The 19,303-nt window shown below is 44.1% G+C and overlaps 1 long non-coding RNA gene across 3 annotated transcripts in view; it reads left to right on the top strand.

Annotated features, from left to right (window-relative positions):
- The window catches only part of LOC309845360, a 138,875-nt gene that overhangs the window by 78,047 nt on the left and 41,525 nt on the right, over positions 1 to 19,303 (top strand). The window lies entirely within an intron of this gene.

Below are 19,303 nucleotides of genomic sequence, written 5' to 3'. Positions count from 1 at the left end.
ACTGCAATGAAATGAATTATATTAAAAACAGGATAACAAATATTCAAACCAATCAATCCTAATTATTTAAACATATTTGGTAAAACATGGTAAAACATTTTTTTTAAGGTTTCATTTATTTACTTGACAGAGAGAGATCACAAGTAGGCAGAGAGGCAGGCAGAGAGAGAGGAGGAAGCAGGCTCCCCACTGAGCAGAGAGCCGGATGCAGTGCTCGATCCCAGGACCCTGAGATCATGACCTGTGAGAAAGGCAGAGGCTTAACCCACTGAGCCACCCAGACGCCCCAGCTCTGTGTGCTCTTGAGATTGTTTACAGCTATTCTGTCTGGGTCGTGGAAATCCTAGGCAATGGTGGGCCACCTTGTGTCTTACCTGGATTCTGCATTCAGTGACATTGGCTTGAAGTTGACCATGGTAGGCATATTTATGCCACAGAAAACAGCAAATACTGCAAATCAGCACTTGATTTTCTGTTTTGTTGACTATGTGGACTTAAGAAAGTGATGGAGAAAATGCTAATGCTGCAGATTAAACTTAAAAGTGTGTCATGTGTATGGCTGCTACATTGTAACTAATGCAAAAATGTGAGAAAATACCTTTCCAATGTTCAAAAACCATTATCTGATTCAGCAAAGCAGTCACTCATATCACTGATGAACGCATATAGTTCTGACATATGTCTTCGTTTTTCAGTTTTGTCCTACTCATTCATGTAAATGAAACTATCAGCCAGTCTTATAGCGGATCTGCACTCGCTCATCACATGTAACCTAGGATGGTTTGGGTTACCAGAGTTCATAAAAAACTGATAAAAGCCTTCGAGTGTGTGAAATTATAATAAAGTTGTGCTTATTTTTATTTGTAAATTATGTGCTCGTACCCTTCAGATGAGTAAGGTTTATAATAAACCCATGTTCCCATATACACAAGCAGCCTCCCCCCCCACCTGAACCCCACCACTCCTGTGCTGAGAGATGGTTGTTAAACATTCACCAGCACCTCATTGCCCGAAGGGCACTTACAAATGTGAACTAGTTTGCTAGATGGGAACGCCAAGTAGGGAGGTGGTTCAGAGGCAGTCTTATCTCATTTACTGGATTCTGGGCATCTTGAGTTAAGAACCCATCTCCGACCACGTCGTCGCAAATGGCAAGATTTCATTTCTTTTGATGGCTGCATAGTATTTCATTGTGTATATATACCACATCTTCTTGATCCATTCATCTGTTGATGGACATCTAGGTTCTTTCCATAGTTTGGCTATTGTGGACATTGCTGCTATAAACATTCGGGTGCACGTGCCCCTTTGGATCACTACATTTGTATCTTTAGGGTAAATACCCAGTAGTGCAATTGCTGGGTCATAGGGCAGTTCTATTTTCAACATTTTGAGGAACCTCCATGCTGTTTTCCAGAGTGGCTGCACCAGCTTGCATTCCCACCAACAGTGTAGGAGGGTTCCCCTTTCTCCGCATCCTCGCCAGCATCTGTCATTTCCTGATTTATTGATTTTAGCCATTCTGACTGGTGTGAGGTGATATCTCATTGTGGTTTTATTTGTATTTCCCTGATGCCAAGTGATATGGAGCACTTTTTCATGTGTCTGTTGGCCATCTGGATGTCTTCTTTGCAGAAATGTCTGTTCATGTTCTCTGCCCATTTCTTGATTGGATTATTTGTTCTTTGGGTGTTGAGTTTGCTAAGTTCTTTATAGATTCTGGACACTAGTCCTTTATCTGATATGTCGTTTGCAAATATCTTCTCCCATTCTGTCAGTTGTCTTTTGGTTTTGTTAACTGTTTCCTTTGCTGTGCAAAAGCTTTTGATCTTGATGAAATCCCAATAGTTCATTTTTGCCCTTGCTTCCCTTGCCTTTGGTGTTGTTCCTAGGAAGATGTTGCTGCGGCTGAGGTCGAAGAGGTTGCTGCCTGTGTTCTCCTCAAGGATTTTGATGGATTCCTTTCTCACATTGAGGTCCTTCATCCATTTTGAGTCTATTTTCGTGTGTGGTGTAAGGAAATGGTCCAATTTCATTTTTCTGCATGTGGCTGTCCAATTTTCCCAGCACCATTTATTGAAGAGGCTGTCTTTTTCCATTGGACATTCTTTCCTGCTTTGTTGAAGATTAGTTGACTGTAGAGTTGAGGGTCTATTTCTGGGCTCTCTATTCTGTTCCATTGATCTATGTGTCTGTTTTTGTGCCAGTACCATGCTGTCTTGATGATGACAGCTTTGTAATAGAGCTTGAAATCCGGAATTGTGATGCCACCAACTTTGGCTTTCTTTTTCAATATCCCTTTGGCTATTCGAGGTCTTTTCTGGTTCCATATAAATTTTAGAATTATTTGTTCCATTTCTTTGAAAAAGATGGATGGTACTTAGCGAAATAAGTCAAGCGGAGAAAGACAACTATCATATGATCTCCCTGATATGAGGAAGTGGTGATGCATCATGGGGGCTTAAGTGGGTAGAAGAAGAATCAATGAAACAAGATGGAATTGGGAGGGAGACAAACCATAAGTGACTCTTAATCTCACAAAACAAACTGAGGGTTGCTGGGGGGAGGGGGTTTGGGAGAAGGGGGTGGGATTATGGACATTGGGGAGGGTATGTGCTTTGGTGAGTGCTGTGAAGTGTGTAAACCTGGTGATTCACAGACCTGTACCCCTGGGGATAAAAATATCTGTTTATAAAAAATAAAAAATTAAAAAATAAAAAGAACCCATCTCCGATACAATCCTTTACCTGCTGTGTTGCCTAACATAGAGCCTGCATCCAGCAAGTGCTCAGAAATGCTGAATGAAGAGCCTCTCTCAATCCAAGCATGCCAGTTAATGGTTAGTTGCATAGAATACCCGTGGCAGGAGGAAAACAGGAAGACCTGAGAGTGGGGCACAGACACGTCTCTTCCACCGTCCACCATAGTTCAGGACTAGCATTTAGCATGAAATCCCTGTTTTACTTAAGAATCTCTCTGATCGTTCACAAGCATTGTTGGTTGGGCTTGGCTCTCCATTCCTCAACCATCTTCTTTGCTTATGGTGCAGCCCTTGGAAGCCACCTTATTTAAGATATTGCAGTATCAGAGCAGCAGGGCATGGTGAGGAACGTGGCTGGAATGAGGAAGTAAAGGGGAGAAGGAATGAGGAGAAAGCGAGGTTAGACTACGAGTTATGCTGGCCCGCATGATATCTGCACTAGGTGGCGGGGACCATGCTGCATATTCTTCAGTGTTTTATTTAAACCTCACAATAGGCTTTGTGAAGTCACGATACCATTCCAACTTTCGTCTTTGAAAATTGAGGCTCTGCAAGGTTGAGTAACCTAACGAGCTGGTAGCAGAGCTGGGGTGCTGGAGACCTACCGGGCTGTCTCACTGATGGAAGGAGGTGTAGCAATCACACAGGACCATCTTTTCTCACGCCTCCTGCTGTCCCGGCCATGGGTAATGTTTGGGATTGTAGTCTGGTGCTTATGAGTCTGCCCCAAGAGAGCATGTGGGCTTTTGGGGGGCGGCTTCTTGAGTCACCAGCACATTGGGAACTTTGCTGCAGCGAGGGAGGTTGCTACAGAGCTCTGCTGCCCTGGGCTGGGAATTTGCCTGGCTTCTTCCATGCAGGTCAATTCCTCAGGCCTTGGAGGAGGAGGGGTCATGAGGAAGCCCGTTGCATGCCAAACTCATGCTTAAAGCCCCCTAGGGAGGGACACTCCAGCACACGTCTCAAGCGGCTTGTTCTACTATTTCATAGTTTTTACTTCCAGGAATTTCTAATTTATAGCTGTCTTGAATTTCTCACCAGATTTTAGTACATTTCCCAAAACAAGGGTGCCCTGTTAACGGAGAATTCACATAGCAGGAGTCTTTGGGGACGTCGCGGGTCTTGGGTCCTGAGATGTTCTCAAGTTTTGTTCTCAGAGGAAGCGCCAAGCTTCCAGGCACCAGTTTTCATGCCAGCCAGGCTGGAAAGTGTCAGTGTGTGGGTAGCCCACGGTCTGAATAGGTGGCCACTTTGTACCACATGGGTCTCATTGCGGTCCATTTGCTGCCTCTGCATTAAGGCCTGTGATATTGGCTGCCAGGACATGTCTCACAAGCAGCATACTTGGTGTTAACGTGAAGGTAATATGCCATTCCATAGGAATTCTGCTGGCATTCAGCTAGCAGGCATTAATGTCCACTGACTGTAAAGTGTTCTAAAATACACTTTATCGCCCACAAATTGCCAAAGTGATTTCCCCCTGTGTGAATACAAATGTTGTGCGTGCCATTTAATGAGGTCTTCGTGAACTCAGGAACCCTAGTAAATATAAACTTCATATAAAGTCCCAGGTCATAAATCAAGCAACTATTGCAAATGACCTTACCGTCTAAGGGTCAGATGTGCTTGGTCCCGTCAAAGGACTTTGATCTTTTGTAGTGTCCAAGGACGTTGCAGCACTTTGTTCCAGTGGCCTCATTTCAAGGGTCCGTTCAGTGTGTGCATTTCCTGAGATCTACCAGGAGCCACTGAGTTCCCTCAGTTGGCCGTTTGTTGCGTTTCTGTCCTGATCGCCCCTCACAGGGGCAGTCACGTTCACCTCTCCTGTTCACGGAAATTTTCCTCTGTGACACTTGTGAATACTAAGTGAGCAGGGCTATTCGAACCCGCCCCACTTAGAAGCTAAACTCCTGTCGCCATAGTTTCGGCTAGATTGAAGATCAAAGGCAGAGGTAAAAGTCAGTGTAGCAATGCAAAGCATTAATCTCCTATGTCAGTTGTGTTCACTGTTGCTTTTTAAAAAAACATTTCAATAGCTTGACATATTATTCATTTATATGCAATCGGAAGAATTTCCTTTGCTTTGTGCCACACATTTAACCCATGCACCATTGTGGGACTTTTCTGTTGTCCCGGTTGTTGTTTTTAACAAAGGTCATCTCCATATGAGAACTAAGCCCAGCAGAGTAAATGCCACACACCACACCCCTCGCTCTCCTTTATCCTTTTGATACCATTTTCCCTGTGATGTAACTGAGTGATTTTGCAGCAGAAAGCTCCAAAAATTAAACCTGAACTTTCCAAATAGCTCCCTAATAACCGTTGCCCAAATCAATGGGGCTCCATGAATATTTTGACACAGTTTAAATGGGTTTGTATCCTCACCACTGAGATCGGGTGATTTAGCCTGTCAGGCTGCAAATGTGGAAATATCACCTCTCACTGAGCAAAGTCCAATATCTCATTAGAAATGAAAATAGAAGAGAAGGGAAGCACAAATGCTGTCAGTGGCGGTGAGGAAAGAAATTAAACCTCCGGAGGCCTGTATATCTTATACAAAAGATTATGCACTGCCAGGCTATATAAATCATGCCAGGGCTCTGGGGCCGCAATGGACTAGAAAATAAAAAACCATAAAAGTGTCATATTGAAATACAGTCGCCGAGAATTCTTTTATGATGAGTCTAAATTCGCCTGACATTCTCGCAAATTCAGGGGCCTGCTCGGGTTGTTTATACCCGGCCTTTCTCTGTCAGTCACGAAGTCCCAGTTTCCACAGCAAATTATTCTAAACAGGGCTTATTATCAAGGCATAAAAAAGTTAAAACACAGATGGCTGGAGAGTTCCTGTTTAATTTAAATGCCCTGTGGCCCACATCAATGTGAGTCTGTCTTGTCCTAGATTTACTATCGATAAATTGGCTGCACTTATTAGATGGCAGAGCCCTAAGATGTTGGTGGGGAGTATTTCAAATAGAATTAACATGAAGAGATGCAGAGCCGTATCCTATCATCTGTGAAATATGGAGAAGGACAAGCCGTACATAAACAGGTATGACCAGTGTTACCCGGGTCGACGTGGGCTGGCAGGACTCTACCAGGAGGGAGAGGAGTTATACCCGTTACAGGAATTAATTACAGACATGGGCTTAATTACCAGAGCTGTTTTCTCCCTGGGTTAAAAAAAAATTTTTTTTAATAAAGGATTAGCATAATCCAAGCAAATGGTGATCCAGATTTTCAGAGCAAATAAGGGAGGTTTTGTCCCAGAGAACCCAACATGGTCTCTACGAGCATTTTCTGTGGACTGACACAATGCCAGTTTGTGGAAATACGGGCCGGCTCTCTCCTGGGCTGATTTATCTCACGGCCTCGCTTGTACATCAGCCAGTCAGTTGGCAACATTTGCTGGGTCCTTGTTGTGCTCCGGGCATTGCGGTGGGCGTCTGGGAAGGCTGAAAAGATGCGGGGCGCCTCTGCGCTGGAAGCCGATCTTGAGAGCCAAGCGGACCTGAGCCGCACACCCCGGTGAACCGGACCCTGGGCGCATCGAAAGTTGCCACCAAGGGTCTCCTTTATGTGCCAGGACACCTGCAGCGTGGACCAGGGTGACAGCAGAGAACCGGGGCGCCTTAACCATCAACAGGAGCAGATGGGAGCCAGACAGGCCTGGGTTCAAGAATGGGCATTGCTTTTTAGTAGGCGCGTGTCTGTGGGTCTGTGGTAAAGTCCAGGCTTTCTTTGATCTTTCATTTCTCTCCAAAAAAGAGAATAATCTGACCGGCCTCAGGAGGTGCGTATAAGAATCAAATGAGAAGACACAGGCAGGGACCCGGCAGGACAGCTGGTACATCGTCAGCAATCGGCTCAGCAACCACGTGGCAAGCTAAAGTAGCCCCTGTCCCTCTGACCCTGGAATTGTGGAGAGCTTTTGTGACCCACCCAAGCACCCAGTTGAATACCCAGAATGAGGGACGGATGTCATTCCTCGTGACCTTAGAGCAGCATTGCTCAGTTTCCTTCTCGGAGGGCTATGAAGGGCTCACGCATCTGGATCCCAAATCAACACCCACCCCCTTCTTCCCTCCACAGAAGAAAGATTTGGAAGTTTTATTAGGTGCCTCCGCCGGACCTTCTTCTGGACCCTGCTAGGACTTAGGTTCCATGTGGAGAAATCCCAGTTTAAACAGGCCCCACGGCAGTTTACGTCAGTCAATCCTATTGAAGACAAGGGTTCTACCCGCTGTTCGTACTGGAGTCCAAGCGAACTAGCACCCCCCTATCCGTGTGAGATGGAGTACCACAAAATGTCAAGCCGAACATGGGGTGCTGGATGCCAGCCACTAGGCGAGAAGTCCAAACACTTCTGCCCGGTGCAGCTTGGTAGCAGGGTCGCCCGGGAAAACAGCACAGTGCAGCAGTGGATGGAAAGGCCCTTCTGCTCATATCCAGAGGGAAAAGAGCAGAATCAGCTCTAGTCGCATGTCTCAACTCCTTACGGCTATAACGGCTAGCAGGGGTCACCCGTGGCTGACGCGTCCCTCTCGTGCCACAGCAGAAGGACCCTGATCCCATTCGTGTGAGGTCAGAACTATTGAAACCTGGAGGCCATTGAGGGTGCAGTGCTTAAACTGAACAAAGAAACACTCATTGAGACTGAAGCAGGGAAAGAAATATTACCCCACAGGTTGATAAGCCCAGTGCAGGCCGTGTGGGCTCCTTGTCTCTAGGTCAGGAAGTGTTCTGGGCCCAAGACCCATTCTTATGTGGCCAAGTCTGGGTGGAAAGATCGCACGCATGAGGCTGCCATTACCAGTGCAAAATCATGGCAGGCTTCTCCCTAGCTGAGACAAAGGAGAGATGCTCCAGGTCTACTATGTTTCCCCCAAACAAAGGGATCGAAGACAACATCAGTTGCAGCCTTTGGCTCTACTCTTCACCTGTGTGGTCTGACTCTAGGTGGGCGGTGGGGGCGCAGAAAGCCGACCAAGGAGGCAATCTTTGCTTCGCAGGTTCGGCCCCGGAAGTTCCAGCCCCACTTAACATTTTTCTTGGCTCTAAGGAAAGAAAGCAACTCAGCCAAGACTTGGCTAACTGCAGGCAATCACAGACTCCTGAGTCTTCACTTACAAGGTTCTCCCTCGTTCATGCCTCCAAATGTCCTTGCCTTCTGGAAAGTCAGCTGTCCTCAGAGTTTGAAACTTGGCTTTGGTCAAATAACTTTGAAACACTGTATGTCAAGATTGATAGCCCAAGACCACCATTTGTTTCCTGTCCAGCACTTTTCAGTGGAGGAGGGATGAAGGTGGAAGGGTGGAGAGGAGTACCAAGGTCTGCATGGGGTGTCTGGCTCCCCACCCCCACTCCCTACACACATACGGACTGTTACCTGCTTTTTATCCCCTCTTCCAGCCGCCAGGCCGCTGCTTCTTCACTGTGAGGGACTGACTAGAAATCAGGCCTCATGGTTTTTCCATGTTGCCTCTACCTGGCTGGGACTGTGGGGCAAGGTGCTATCGTCTTAAGGTCGACGCTCTAGTCCACTGCCCAGACCCTCCTCCAGGATCCAGATATCATTCCCTTTCCGCCAGGAGCTCTGCCTGCTGGTGCCTAGCAGCTGAATCCCTGCCCAAGAATCACCTTTGGCCAAAGAGGGCTGCCTTGTGCCCAGTTATGACCCCTCGTCGGAGGCATCTTGCATCCAATGACTTGTCTCTGAAGGGCTGTCCCAACTCCCGTGGGCCTGGCTGAGCTCTCGGTTATGACCCCAGCACAGCTAAACCTCTCCTTCTGGCCAGGCCTGATTCCCCTGTGCACCCACAGGTGTTCTTCCTGAGCCCACTCTCCAAATCTCCTGCATACCATCTCATCTCTGAGACTGCTTCCCGGGGAACCTGATCCGAGGCAACTCTCCCAAGAGTTCTGCAATGCAAGAGGGAGAAAATGCAATGGCAAATCATCAGTGATGTAGATTCAATATTCAGACCCGGTGGCTAACGTCCCCTCCCTGTTTCTTAGGTGTTTGGGTGAGTGAGGGGAATATCATTGTGGGTACAATTAGAATGAAGCGTGTGCTAGTGAAGTGATTGATCCCTACATCTTTTGCTAGAGGATCATCACCATCTGAAAAGACCGTATCTGTCAAATCTTAAAGTCTTTGCTATATTCTTAAGCAAATTTCCATGTTTTGGGGCAGGCTAAATATAAATCTGTGGGGAGGCCTGAGGCCTGGTGAATGAGTGGGTGATTAGTAGTCACCTAATGTATGTGATTTAAATTAAATGGCACAATCTTCTTGCATTACGTCTAAGATTCCAATGAAGTCTGGGAGACTGAGATTTGAGTTTTGAAAAAAGATCTCTTTTTGGAAAAGAGACTTTGAAAAGTCTCTTATCAATGTAAGAAATAGGAGATTACTACCTCATTAACTTTTAGTTGTCAACCAGCTCAAAGCAAGGCTAGTACTTAGAGGGGATGGGGGATGTAGGTGTGCGGGCCCAAGAGGGTGTAAGGTGAGGTGAGGGAAGCAAAGACAAGGTATATTTTATGGCTTACAGCTTATACATACTTTATATTTTAAAGCAACAATTGATTATTCTCATCATCATGAGTTTATTATTATGGTCACCTATTTTTGGTGTTTCTGGTCTTCTGTTTATGGGTACTGATAGGAAGTTTTCTTTTAAAATAAATTTATCTAAATACAAAATGAATTTATTTAAATAAAATATTTACTAGTACAAGTGGCCTGCAGATATTGTAAAAGAAAAAAAATCACAGTGGTCCTATGTGAGTAACGACAGTTTAGATATAAAATCTGTAGTTTCGAGGTGCTAAAGAGAATTAGAGAAAAGAGATCATTACCCAGAACATTGTGGGAACCTAGCAAATATTAAATAAAATCCCAAATGACACCATGCAGAATTCATATCAAATGGCTAAAACTGCTTGCATTTTCGTTGGTATTTTTTTTTTTTTTTTTTTAAAGATTTTATTTATTTATTTGACAGAGATCACAAATAGGCAGAAAGGCAGGCGGAGAGAGGAGGAAGCAGGCTCTCTGCTGGGCAGAGAGCCTGATGTGGAGCTCAATCCCAGGACCCCAAGATCATGACCTGAGCCAAAGGCAGAGGCTTTAACCCACTGAGCCACCCAGGCGCCCCTTCGTTGGTGTTTTTGATATGCATCCTCTCCCCCGACCCGCCATTGCATAGTGTGCAAAATTGTTTAAGGGTTTTCAGCCTCTAGCACTTTTGCACTGTCTATGAAATTTTATTACTTATCATGCCCGTGGTATTACTGCTCATTAATTACATACCCAACATGTATCAGGTATCAGTAAAGCTCATTAATTAAACGTAAAAGCTAGAGGATTTAAAGAGAATTTGGAAAAAAAAAAAAAAAAAAAAAAGAATTCCCCAGTCTGGAAGACTTCCAGACTAAATATAGAAACTTGAAACAACTGGTGGTTTTCAAACTTTTGCAGCCACAGAACATTCTGTTCGAATAAACCTTCCCAGAAGCCCAGAGTAACAAACAGAAAACTACGCATAACTGCTTGGTGGGTGGGGGCATTGGGGCCATAAGAGTCCTTCTGAGTAGCTCAGGCAAACTGTCCCCTCCCCTGTCGGCTGGGTGCTGAGGTTCACAGGGTGGGGTGCTCTGAGGCTCACAGGGTGGGGTGCTCTGTTTGAAAACCTCTGACCTGGAGCAGTTCTCTTTCTCATTTTGTCTGTATCTGTCATTCTGTGTCCCCAGCACGGTCAATGGGATTTATTTTACCGTATGATGCACCGACCCCATATTCTCTCTGAGAGTACAACAGGCTTGTCTTGTCCAAGAAAGGAAATACATACATAAATAAAAAAAACATGTGGATGGACAGGAGAAACAAGCAACCGCCTGTACTGTAGCCCTACACAGGGCTGAGCGCTGCTGGCCTGTGGCTGTGGCGTAACCCCCAGCATCTGGCAGGACTCCTGAGGCCCCTGAGCGGCACAGATGCAAGAACCCCAAAGAGAGAAAAGTTAGGCAATGATACATTCTGAGGAACGGAGTTAATGGGTCAAAGGCGGGCACATTTTTAGGACTTATAGCAAAGGAGCTATCATACCGGGGCCCGGGCTGTGCTAATCCAGATGTAGGGAGCTGGGAGAGCAGGGGTGTCCAAAGGCCGTGATGCTCGGGGGAAGGGAGTTGTGATGAAATAGGAAAGAAAGTGTGAGTCCACGACACTCAGGAAAGAAACAGTAGTGGTGATGGGTGGGGTTCAGGTACCTGAAAGGCTTGGGTTAAAAATGATTTCTGTCTTCATTGCAAGGGTTCTGTGCAAAGGACTGGAAAGGTCATAATAATTTTTCAAGAAGCTGGTCAGAAGTTGAGCTCACGGTATAAGGGGAGAGCTGTGTTGGGAGACATAACTCAGCAGCCTCCAGCCGTGTGGGGCGCAAGCGCCACCATCGAGAGGGAAACGGGGCACTGCGGTGACGGGCTGCTGCCCCGCGGAGCTCCCCAGGCAGAGCCTGCAAGCATCTCAGGCACGTGGGTTGGACAGGACAGATAAATGAGCGTCCTCATGTCAAGTGTGCACAAACTCCTCACTCCACCCTGCCACTACTCCCTTCAGCCCTCTGAGCCATCCCGCGAGACCCCAGGTAGCTGCCACCTCTTCCCCAGCTTCCACAGACAACCCAGCCCTTAGAAAGCTCATCCAGCCATGAACACTTCTGAGACACCAGTCCCTGCCTGTGTGCCTGCTGGGTGTGTACAAGGGCGGTCTCCCTGCCTGGATGAAAAAGGCCAGGAGGGGAGGATCTTCTCTTTCTTTACACTTTCCACGTGACTTTCTCCCAGACCTCTCATGGGGCAGGTATCAAGGCCGTGCTGGTTGAATGACACTGGTAAATAGCACAGCTTCTGGAATGCCCCATGTCCAGGCCACGTCTGTCTGTACTGTTTTTTGGATTATCCAGCCCACAAAGGCCCACAGACCAGGTCTTGGGACCTTTGGGTGGCCTTATAATTCCTGCAGACAACAGTAGGAACATCACTTCCTGACACAGGAGAGCTGGGGTTAGCAGAGTTCTGGGAGAAAGGCGCGTTTGGGGCTCTCCATGACTCCTGGTTCTGGGGTTTGGTTTCGAAGTTTCCCTCCATCTAGCCTCCTTCAGTTCTCTCCCAGAATAACAATGGCTGGGCCCGCAGGAGCCTGGGGTCTCCTACTGGTAGGAAGAGAATTTGCCTCTTGACCCACCAAACACACGAAGGGCCAAGGTCCCAAGACAAGGTGATTTCCTGAAGCGCAGCCCAGCGTGAGGGGTTGCTCCAGGACATGGTGAGACCCCTGAACCCAAGGCCATGACAACAGGGAGAAAATTTTCTGCTCCAGGGTTACCCCAATTCACTACTAACGGGCCTTTGAGATTTCTTCAGGAGAAATGGTGTTTTCGGGGTCCTGAAAGTTCTTCCTAAAGCTGCCTGCAACAAATGTGTGGAGGGCACAGATATCATGCCACTGTGTTTTTTTCTTCTGTACCTCCGCCCAAGCTGTTTGCCGCGTACACAGTTCCTTCTTGCGTCTGTCCACCAAAGCAGAGGGGGCTGCACTCAGAAGACCTTCACTTTCACCGAGCAAGCTACCCATGGGGCTCAAATGAATGGTCCACAAGGAATGAGAGAGCAGAAAGCTTTATGTCTTGGAGCAAAAAGCACAAACTTAGGAACAAGAAAGCTGGGGCTGGAATACCCTTGAGACTTAATGACCAGAACTAAGATCCGGAGAGTCTGCCGAGGGTTTTCATCACCTTGCCTGACAGTCAGATGCCTCTCAGTTCAAGGAGGCCACTGAAGTGGAACTGAAGGCTGTTTTTCACTCATGTCTCAGTGGAAGCTGGCAGTCCGCTCACCTGCCCCACTTGGCTGCGTCTTGCCTGCCTCTCTGCTCCAACAACGTCTTGACTTGGCAGCACTACAAGACAGAATAAAAACATACACTTCTACCCAAATTCCTGTCTCCTCTCATTTATGCGGAAGATTAAATGATTTCTTGCTTTGTCTTCTTCTACAAGGATTCTTACCGCCTTGTTCCTGTTTCGTCTACATCAGCTGGGAGAAAAAACAGTTATCAGGTGTCACAATGGTTCTCACAACGAAGTAGTAGTACCATTTCTCAGATAAGGAGAGTTACCAATATAACCCCCAGCCACCCACCTCCACCCAAAACCTGGTCCCTGGGTATCTGCTTTGAGCCAAGCAAAGTGCTACTTGCTTTGGACTCCAAATCCAGTGCTCTTTCTACCTCGCCAGAGATATCTCAGGAATAGCCTTTCTGATTATCGTGAGCTTGGTTCATTCAATAAATACTTTTGAGGCACCTCCAATGTACTAGCACATTCTTTTTGTTTGTTTGTTTGTTTTTTAGTAATCTCTATAACTGATGTGGGGCTCAAACCCCCAAACCTGAGAATCGTCTGCTCTTCTAACAGAGCCAACCAGGCGCCCCTGTGCTGGTAGTACCTTCTAAATACGTAATTTATTTAATTTTAAATACGTAATTCCATGCATTTATGAATACTTAATTCCATGCATTCTGAGGGAGACAAACAATAAAAAATAATTTTAAAAAATAAGACATGGAACATGTTAGTGACACACACAGTGGAGAAGAATAAGGCAGAGAAGCTGGAGAGGGAGCTTAACAAATCTTACGTCAATAACATTTTTTCCACGAAACTGACAATACTCAAGCAGAGATAACGTCTTTCTGTTCACCATAGAATTTTCCTTGAGATTAGCAATTTCTGCCCCAAAAGTATTTCAGGAGCAGCTAAAGCTACTTTCCTGCTTCTTCTTGCTTGGGCTGACTGTGTCCCATGATGTGCCCACTGTTGGGACATTTTCCTCATGAAGGAAAATAGAACTGCTTGGTTCCTCCATCCATAGCAAAGGAGCTATGGCAGAAATAACTTGTGTGCATTTCCCCAGCTACATTTAGTTAAGTTACGCCTCTTCTTCTTCTTCTTCTTCTTTTTTTTTTTTTTAAGATGTACCATAAAACCTTATTGATTTAGCTCAGCAGTTTGAAATTTATGATGCTTTAGATAGGCTTTGGCTTGAGATTGCCTTAGGAGAGGTGGATGTAAGCAAATTAAGAATAAAAATAAGATTGCTAAACATTGCACTACTTAAGGGAATAAGTTGCTTTTTTATTATTTTGAATAAGTTGTTTTAAGCACATCAGAGGGACTAAATCATACTCGACTGATATGCTCATTATAAATAATTCTTACCTATTTCTAAAAGCAGGAGCCAATTATATACTTGCTACCTCGATTTAAGACTCATAAAATTGTGCTTCTAGCCCATTTGTATTTGAAAGTAATGAAATGGCTTTTATTAAACAAACATTCTAGAATTCACAGTTCACTAAATTGAGATCCACCTTCTACCCAAATGTAGCTAGATTTTAACGTGTATGGCACATCTCCAACCTGGGTTTTTCCTATAGCCTATTTCAAAAGACGTATTTGTTCAGCCTTATCAGTAAGGTACTCAATCATGCTTCCCTTGTATCAGGCACCTCAAGGGCAGGAGATAACACAAATGTGTTTGGTTTTTAATAGCTGGAAATATGTCTACGTGAGGTTGATTGTATTTACCCAGTGCCAGATATCTGAAAGGCGTGTGAAAAATTAAGGTAGTCATCGGTGCCTCCAAATGGCTGGATGTCGGAGTCCTATTTGCAAAACCTAGGTTACGCGTCCATGTCAGATTTGGGACACACTGGGAGGTTGGGAGTGGGATGGCAGATGCCAGACTGGGTGGCTGTGTAGGTGATGGTGGAGCTGACTCACAGAGGTACTTGGTTCCCTGCTCCTCATGTAGGGATGCATGATTTCATTCCCGAGACACCAGTTCCAGGTTGAGAGTCCAAGTCTATTTTATGTTTTCTTTTTGTTATTTAAAAAAAAAAATTCAGAAATGTACCAAGAGGAAATAAAAATCACCCTAATCCTATCAGTGAGAGATAGCTACTGCGATGGTTTCGGTGTATTTCCAGTAAGTGTCTTTTTATTTCTTCCTTAATGCAAACACATTGAAAAAATAAACATTGGGATAATATTGTTTATACAGGCTTATATGCTACTTTTCCCACTTACTACAATTAGGGCATTTTTTCATGTTAATAAATACTTACTGAAAACATAAATATCTAATGGCTGCATCATAATTTATTCAACCTTTCCCTTGTCGAACATTTAGGTTGCTTTCATTTTTCCTTGCTTATAAATAATGAACATTCTTGAACATAAATACATGTTAGCAGCTCTGACAAATTACCCCAGGTACTTATTCTTGGTTACTTTCCTTACCTTCAGAGAGGCTTATGGAGACATAAAGTGTGTCCGAGATCTAGAGGAGGGACCCAATGTCTGATTTGTGGCAAGAATGTTTTGGAGTCACATTGATCCAATTACATTTAATCCATCAATTTCTTTATTGCTTGTTCTATTAAGAATTGATTAAGTTACACTATGTGCTAGGCACTCTAGGGGGCCGCAAAAAGACTTTGAAGAATGCACCATCTTGTTGGAAAGACATGCTTTAGACAACATTGAGAAAATCCTTGACTGTTTGCTAGTACTAACTGCTAACAGTTATAGGGAACGTCCTATATGTTATCATAGGTGTTATACGTACCTTTACTCAGTTCTCACAATAGCTGCTGTTATGATCATGAACTGCATTTTACAGAGAGGTTAAGTGATTTGTTCAAGATCACACAGCTAATAAGTGATGGAACTGTGATTTGAAACCATACAAGGAAGCCCCAGAGTCCATACTCTTCACTAGCCACACATATCTTGAATGTACCAATGTAGAGAAAAAGTATTATAGAAGGGTATGTCTAGGTAAGCATTTTCGAGAGGTGAGTTGTTTTTGCATTAGTTTTGTAAACTTTCTATAATAAAGCAGTTTAGGGTTTTATTGTCAAGGCTGTTCTGATACCATTTTCCCCAATGCTTAGAATGTTAATGAGGATTACTAACTCAAGAAAAGCAAATCATCTCATCCAGTTTGGGTTAAGTGAATTTTTTGAAGGTAGAAAAACCATCATTCCACCTGCCTTGTCCACCTGCCTTGTCTCAAGAAACTTCTCAGGGGAAGTATTAGGAAAATAATATTATTTTGTAATAAACCCAATAAGGGAATAGATTTGCAATAAAGAACTAATTCAATAGATACCTTGTTTATGTCCCTAGTATAATAATTAAAAAAAATGTTTGTTGAATGGATGAATGAAAAATGCCTGAACAATGCTTTAGACTGCAAGGCTTACAGATGAATTGTCCTATGACCCAGACTCAGTGGTATGCTGGTGCCAGTTCCTCTTGGCTCATATTTCTTTCCAACGTTGTGTGCAGTGACTTGGCATTAGTGGGAAACCAGCCATGGTGGGAATATTGAAACCACAGAAGTCAGCAGATGCTACCAATCAGGGTTTTTTTGTTTTCTTGGAGAGCTGGTGGTTAAACATTAGCAGCCCACCACTCTCCAGGCTTATTAGAACATTCATAAGCGAGAAATTCTGTAAATCCAAGGGAAGAAAGAGGGAATTGTATTAAGAATATCAATTTGAACACCTTTCTCCTCCTCAGTCTTGAATCACTACGTCTGTTGCTCTTTTACTGAGATATTTCAGAGTCTGGAGAGACTTTGTGAAGATAGTTGAGATATTTAGGTCGTTAGAGGGTGAGTGCCGTTGAAGCATAAAGGCTGTTTGGGGCAGGAAAAAGAATGATAAATAACTCAGGGGCATTGTCAGTTTCAGCTGAGATCAACTTTCCTTTCCAGTCCTGTAGCATTAATGGTGCCATAATTCAAGGGTGGGGGGAAGTGTTGGTGGACACCCATCTGCGAAGCACATGGAGTATCCTTTGCATGCAAGGACAAGAAAATGGGCATGTTCAAGCTGGAATGAAATCTTACAAAACATCTGGTCCAATCCCCTCATTTCCCAGGTGAGGAAAAAGAGGACCTAAGAGCGTGGAAGGGAATTTTCCAGTGCCACGGGGCTGATTAATTAATTAATTTAAATGGTCTTTTTTTTTTTAACTTTTATTTATTTTTATTTTTAAAATTACTATTATTTTTTTATGGGACTGATTTCTAATAAGCGTCAGGATCAGACTGCCTGGTATGACTGTCATCTTGCCACTTCCTTGCTATTTGACATTGGACAGGTTACTTAACCTCTATGTGTTTTCTCAGCTATAAAACGAGGATGTTGTGGGGATTAAATAATACATATAAGGAGCTTACAAGTGGTAAGTTCTCAATAAATATTAATAACACAGAGCCTTCATGATAATACTGGTTACTCTTATGGCCAGAGAGAGAGAGAGAGAGAGAGAAAGAGAGAGCGTTCAGAAAAGAAAGCTGTATTAATATATTGAAAACTAGCATACTACTAATTAATAATACATTAATTCAATATACTAATTTATTGAAAACCAGCATAGACATTAGCAAGACATTAATATTTCGAAATCTCCAAGCTAAGAAATCTCCCCCAAATCAGATTGTACAGATATTCTAGTGAATGGTTCACCAATGGGTTAATTATTCCATTATTCCATTATTTTTTTTCTTTTTAAACTTGAGAAGATTTCTAGCTGGACAAGGGGCCCACGAATCTCCAGGCAGCTTTAGACTGCTGTGTGCTCCCTCAGACCTTTTCCTGGAGAATGTTTAAGGAAGCCTCCCCTTGCTCTAGTCAGGAGTAAGTCCCACGTCCCTTGATGTTGACAGTGACTGCAATCCGAGGCTGCATCTTCCCTCAAAAGCCTCTGCCACCAGCCGTAAGAGTCAGAAGGAGGAGACTCTGGCCTGGGCAGGCATGATTGGCCCAACATTAGGAAGGCACTGCATGGAGGGCCTACAGGAAGTCTAGGAGCTAGGAGGAGGCTCAGGCTGGGACCCCCTCACATAACCTCCTCTCTACCCGTGCACAGATAACACTCATGATGTGTTCAGTCAGCTGAGAGGATGCAGTGTGCATTATAGGGGCTGACTCTGACTCTCTGGGCTCCCTTTCCTCCCTCGACCATCTATTGTCTCCCTTTCCATGAACAAAACATTTACCTTCGTGGATCCTCCATTTCTCATCCGTGAAATAGGAATGACAGTTGTACCTGCTTTGTAGGATGGTGGAGAGGCTCAACTCAAGTGACAAGTAAAAGCATTTAGGACAGCAGCTGGCATGTGAGCACAGGATTTTATGTTTTGTTTTGTTTTGATTTTATTCCTTAAATTTTTTAAAAAATGATTTTATCTATTTATGACAGAGCAAGAGAGAGAATGAGTGGGGGATGGGGAGATGGAGAGGCAGAAACAGACTCCCCACTGAGCAGGAAGCCTGACTCAGGGCTCAATTCCAGGACCCCGAGATCATGACTTGAACCAAAGGCAGATGTTTAACTGACTGAACTACTGAGGCGCCCCTATTCATAAGACTTTTATTGTGGTAAGACACATGTAACATACAGTCTACATTTTAACTGCTTAAAAATACGTACTTCCGTAGCATCAAGTATGTTCACATTGTTGTGCAGACACTACCTCAACCATTTCCTAAACTGACTCATCACCCCAAGCAAAATCTCTGTATCCCCTTCATCTTCTCTCCTCTACCTCTGCTAACCTCTCTTCTATTTCCTGTCTCTATTAACTAGACTATTCTAGGTATTACATATCGGCAGTCCGGCTTATTTCAGTTAGCACAATGTCCTTGAAGTTCATCCATGTTGTAACATGTGCCCGAATTTCATTCCTTTTTTAAGCTGAATAATATTGAGTTGTATGTACACACCACATTTTGTTTATTCATTCATCTGTCAATGGATATTTGGGTTGTGTTCACTTCTGGCTATTGTAAATAATGCTGGTATTAATGTTGGTGTACAAACATCTGTTTGAGTCCCTACTTTCAGTTTTTTGGGGTATATACCCAGAAGTAGGATTGCCGAATTATATGGCGATTCCATGTTTAATTTCTTGAGAAACCACTATACTGTTTCCATGGCAGTGACCCCACTTTACATCCCAACCAACAGTGCAGAAGTGTTCATTTTTCTACATCTGTACCAACACTTCTGTTTGTTTGTTTCTCTTGTTAGTCATCCTAATGAGTGTGAGTGGTATCTCTTTGTGGTTTGGGCTGCATTTCTCTAACGATTAGTGATACTGAGCATCTTTTCATGTATTATTGGTCAGCTGTATATCTTTTCTTGAGAAATGTCTGTTCAAGTCCTTTGCTCATTTTTAAAAAAGATTTTATTTTTAAGTAATCTCTACACCCAATATGGGGCTTAAACTCTTAACTCCAAGATCAAGAGTTGCACCCACTTCTGACTGAGCCAGTCAGGCTCTACATCCCCCTACCCACACTTTGCTCATTTTTAAATTGGGTTTTTGTTGTTGCTGCTGAGTTGCAGAAGATCTTTAAATATTCTGGCTACTAATCCCTTACCAAATATATGA

The sequence above is a fragment of the Mustela nivalis genome (genome assembly GCF_964662115.1).
Source record: "Mustela nivalis genome assembly, chromosome: 12".
Taxonomy (NCBI): Eukaryota; Metazoa; Chordata; class Mammalia; order Carnivora; family Mustelidae; genus Mustela; species Mustela nivalis.
This window is presented reverse-complemented; position numbering and strand designations above follow the sequence as displayed.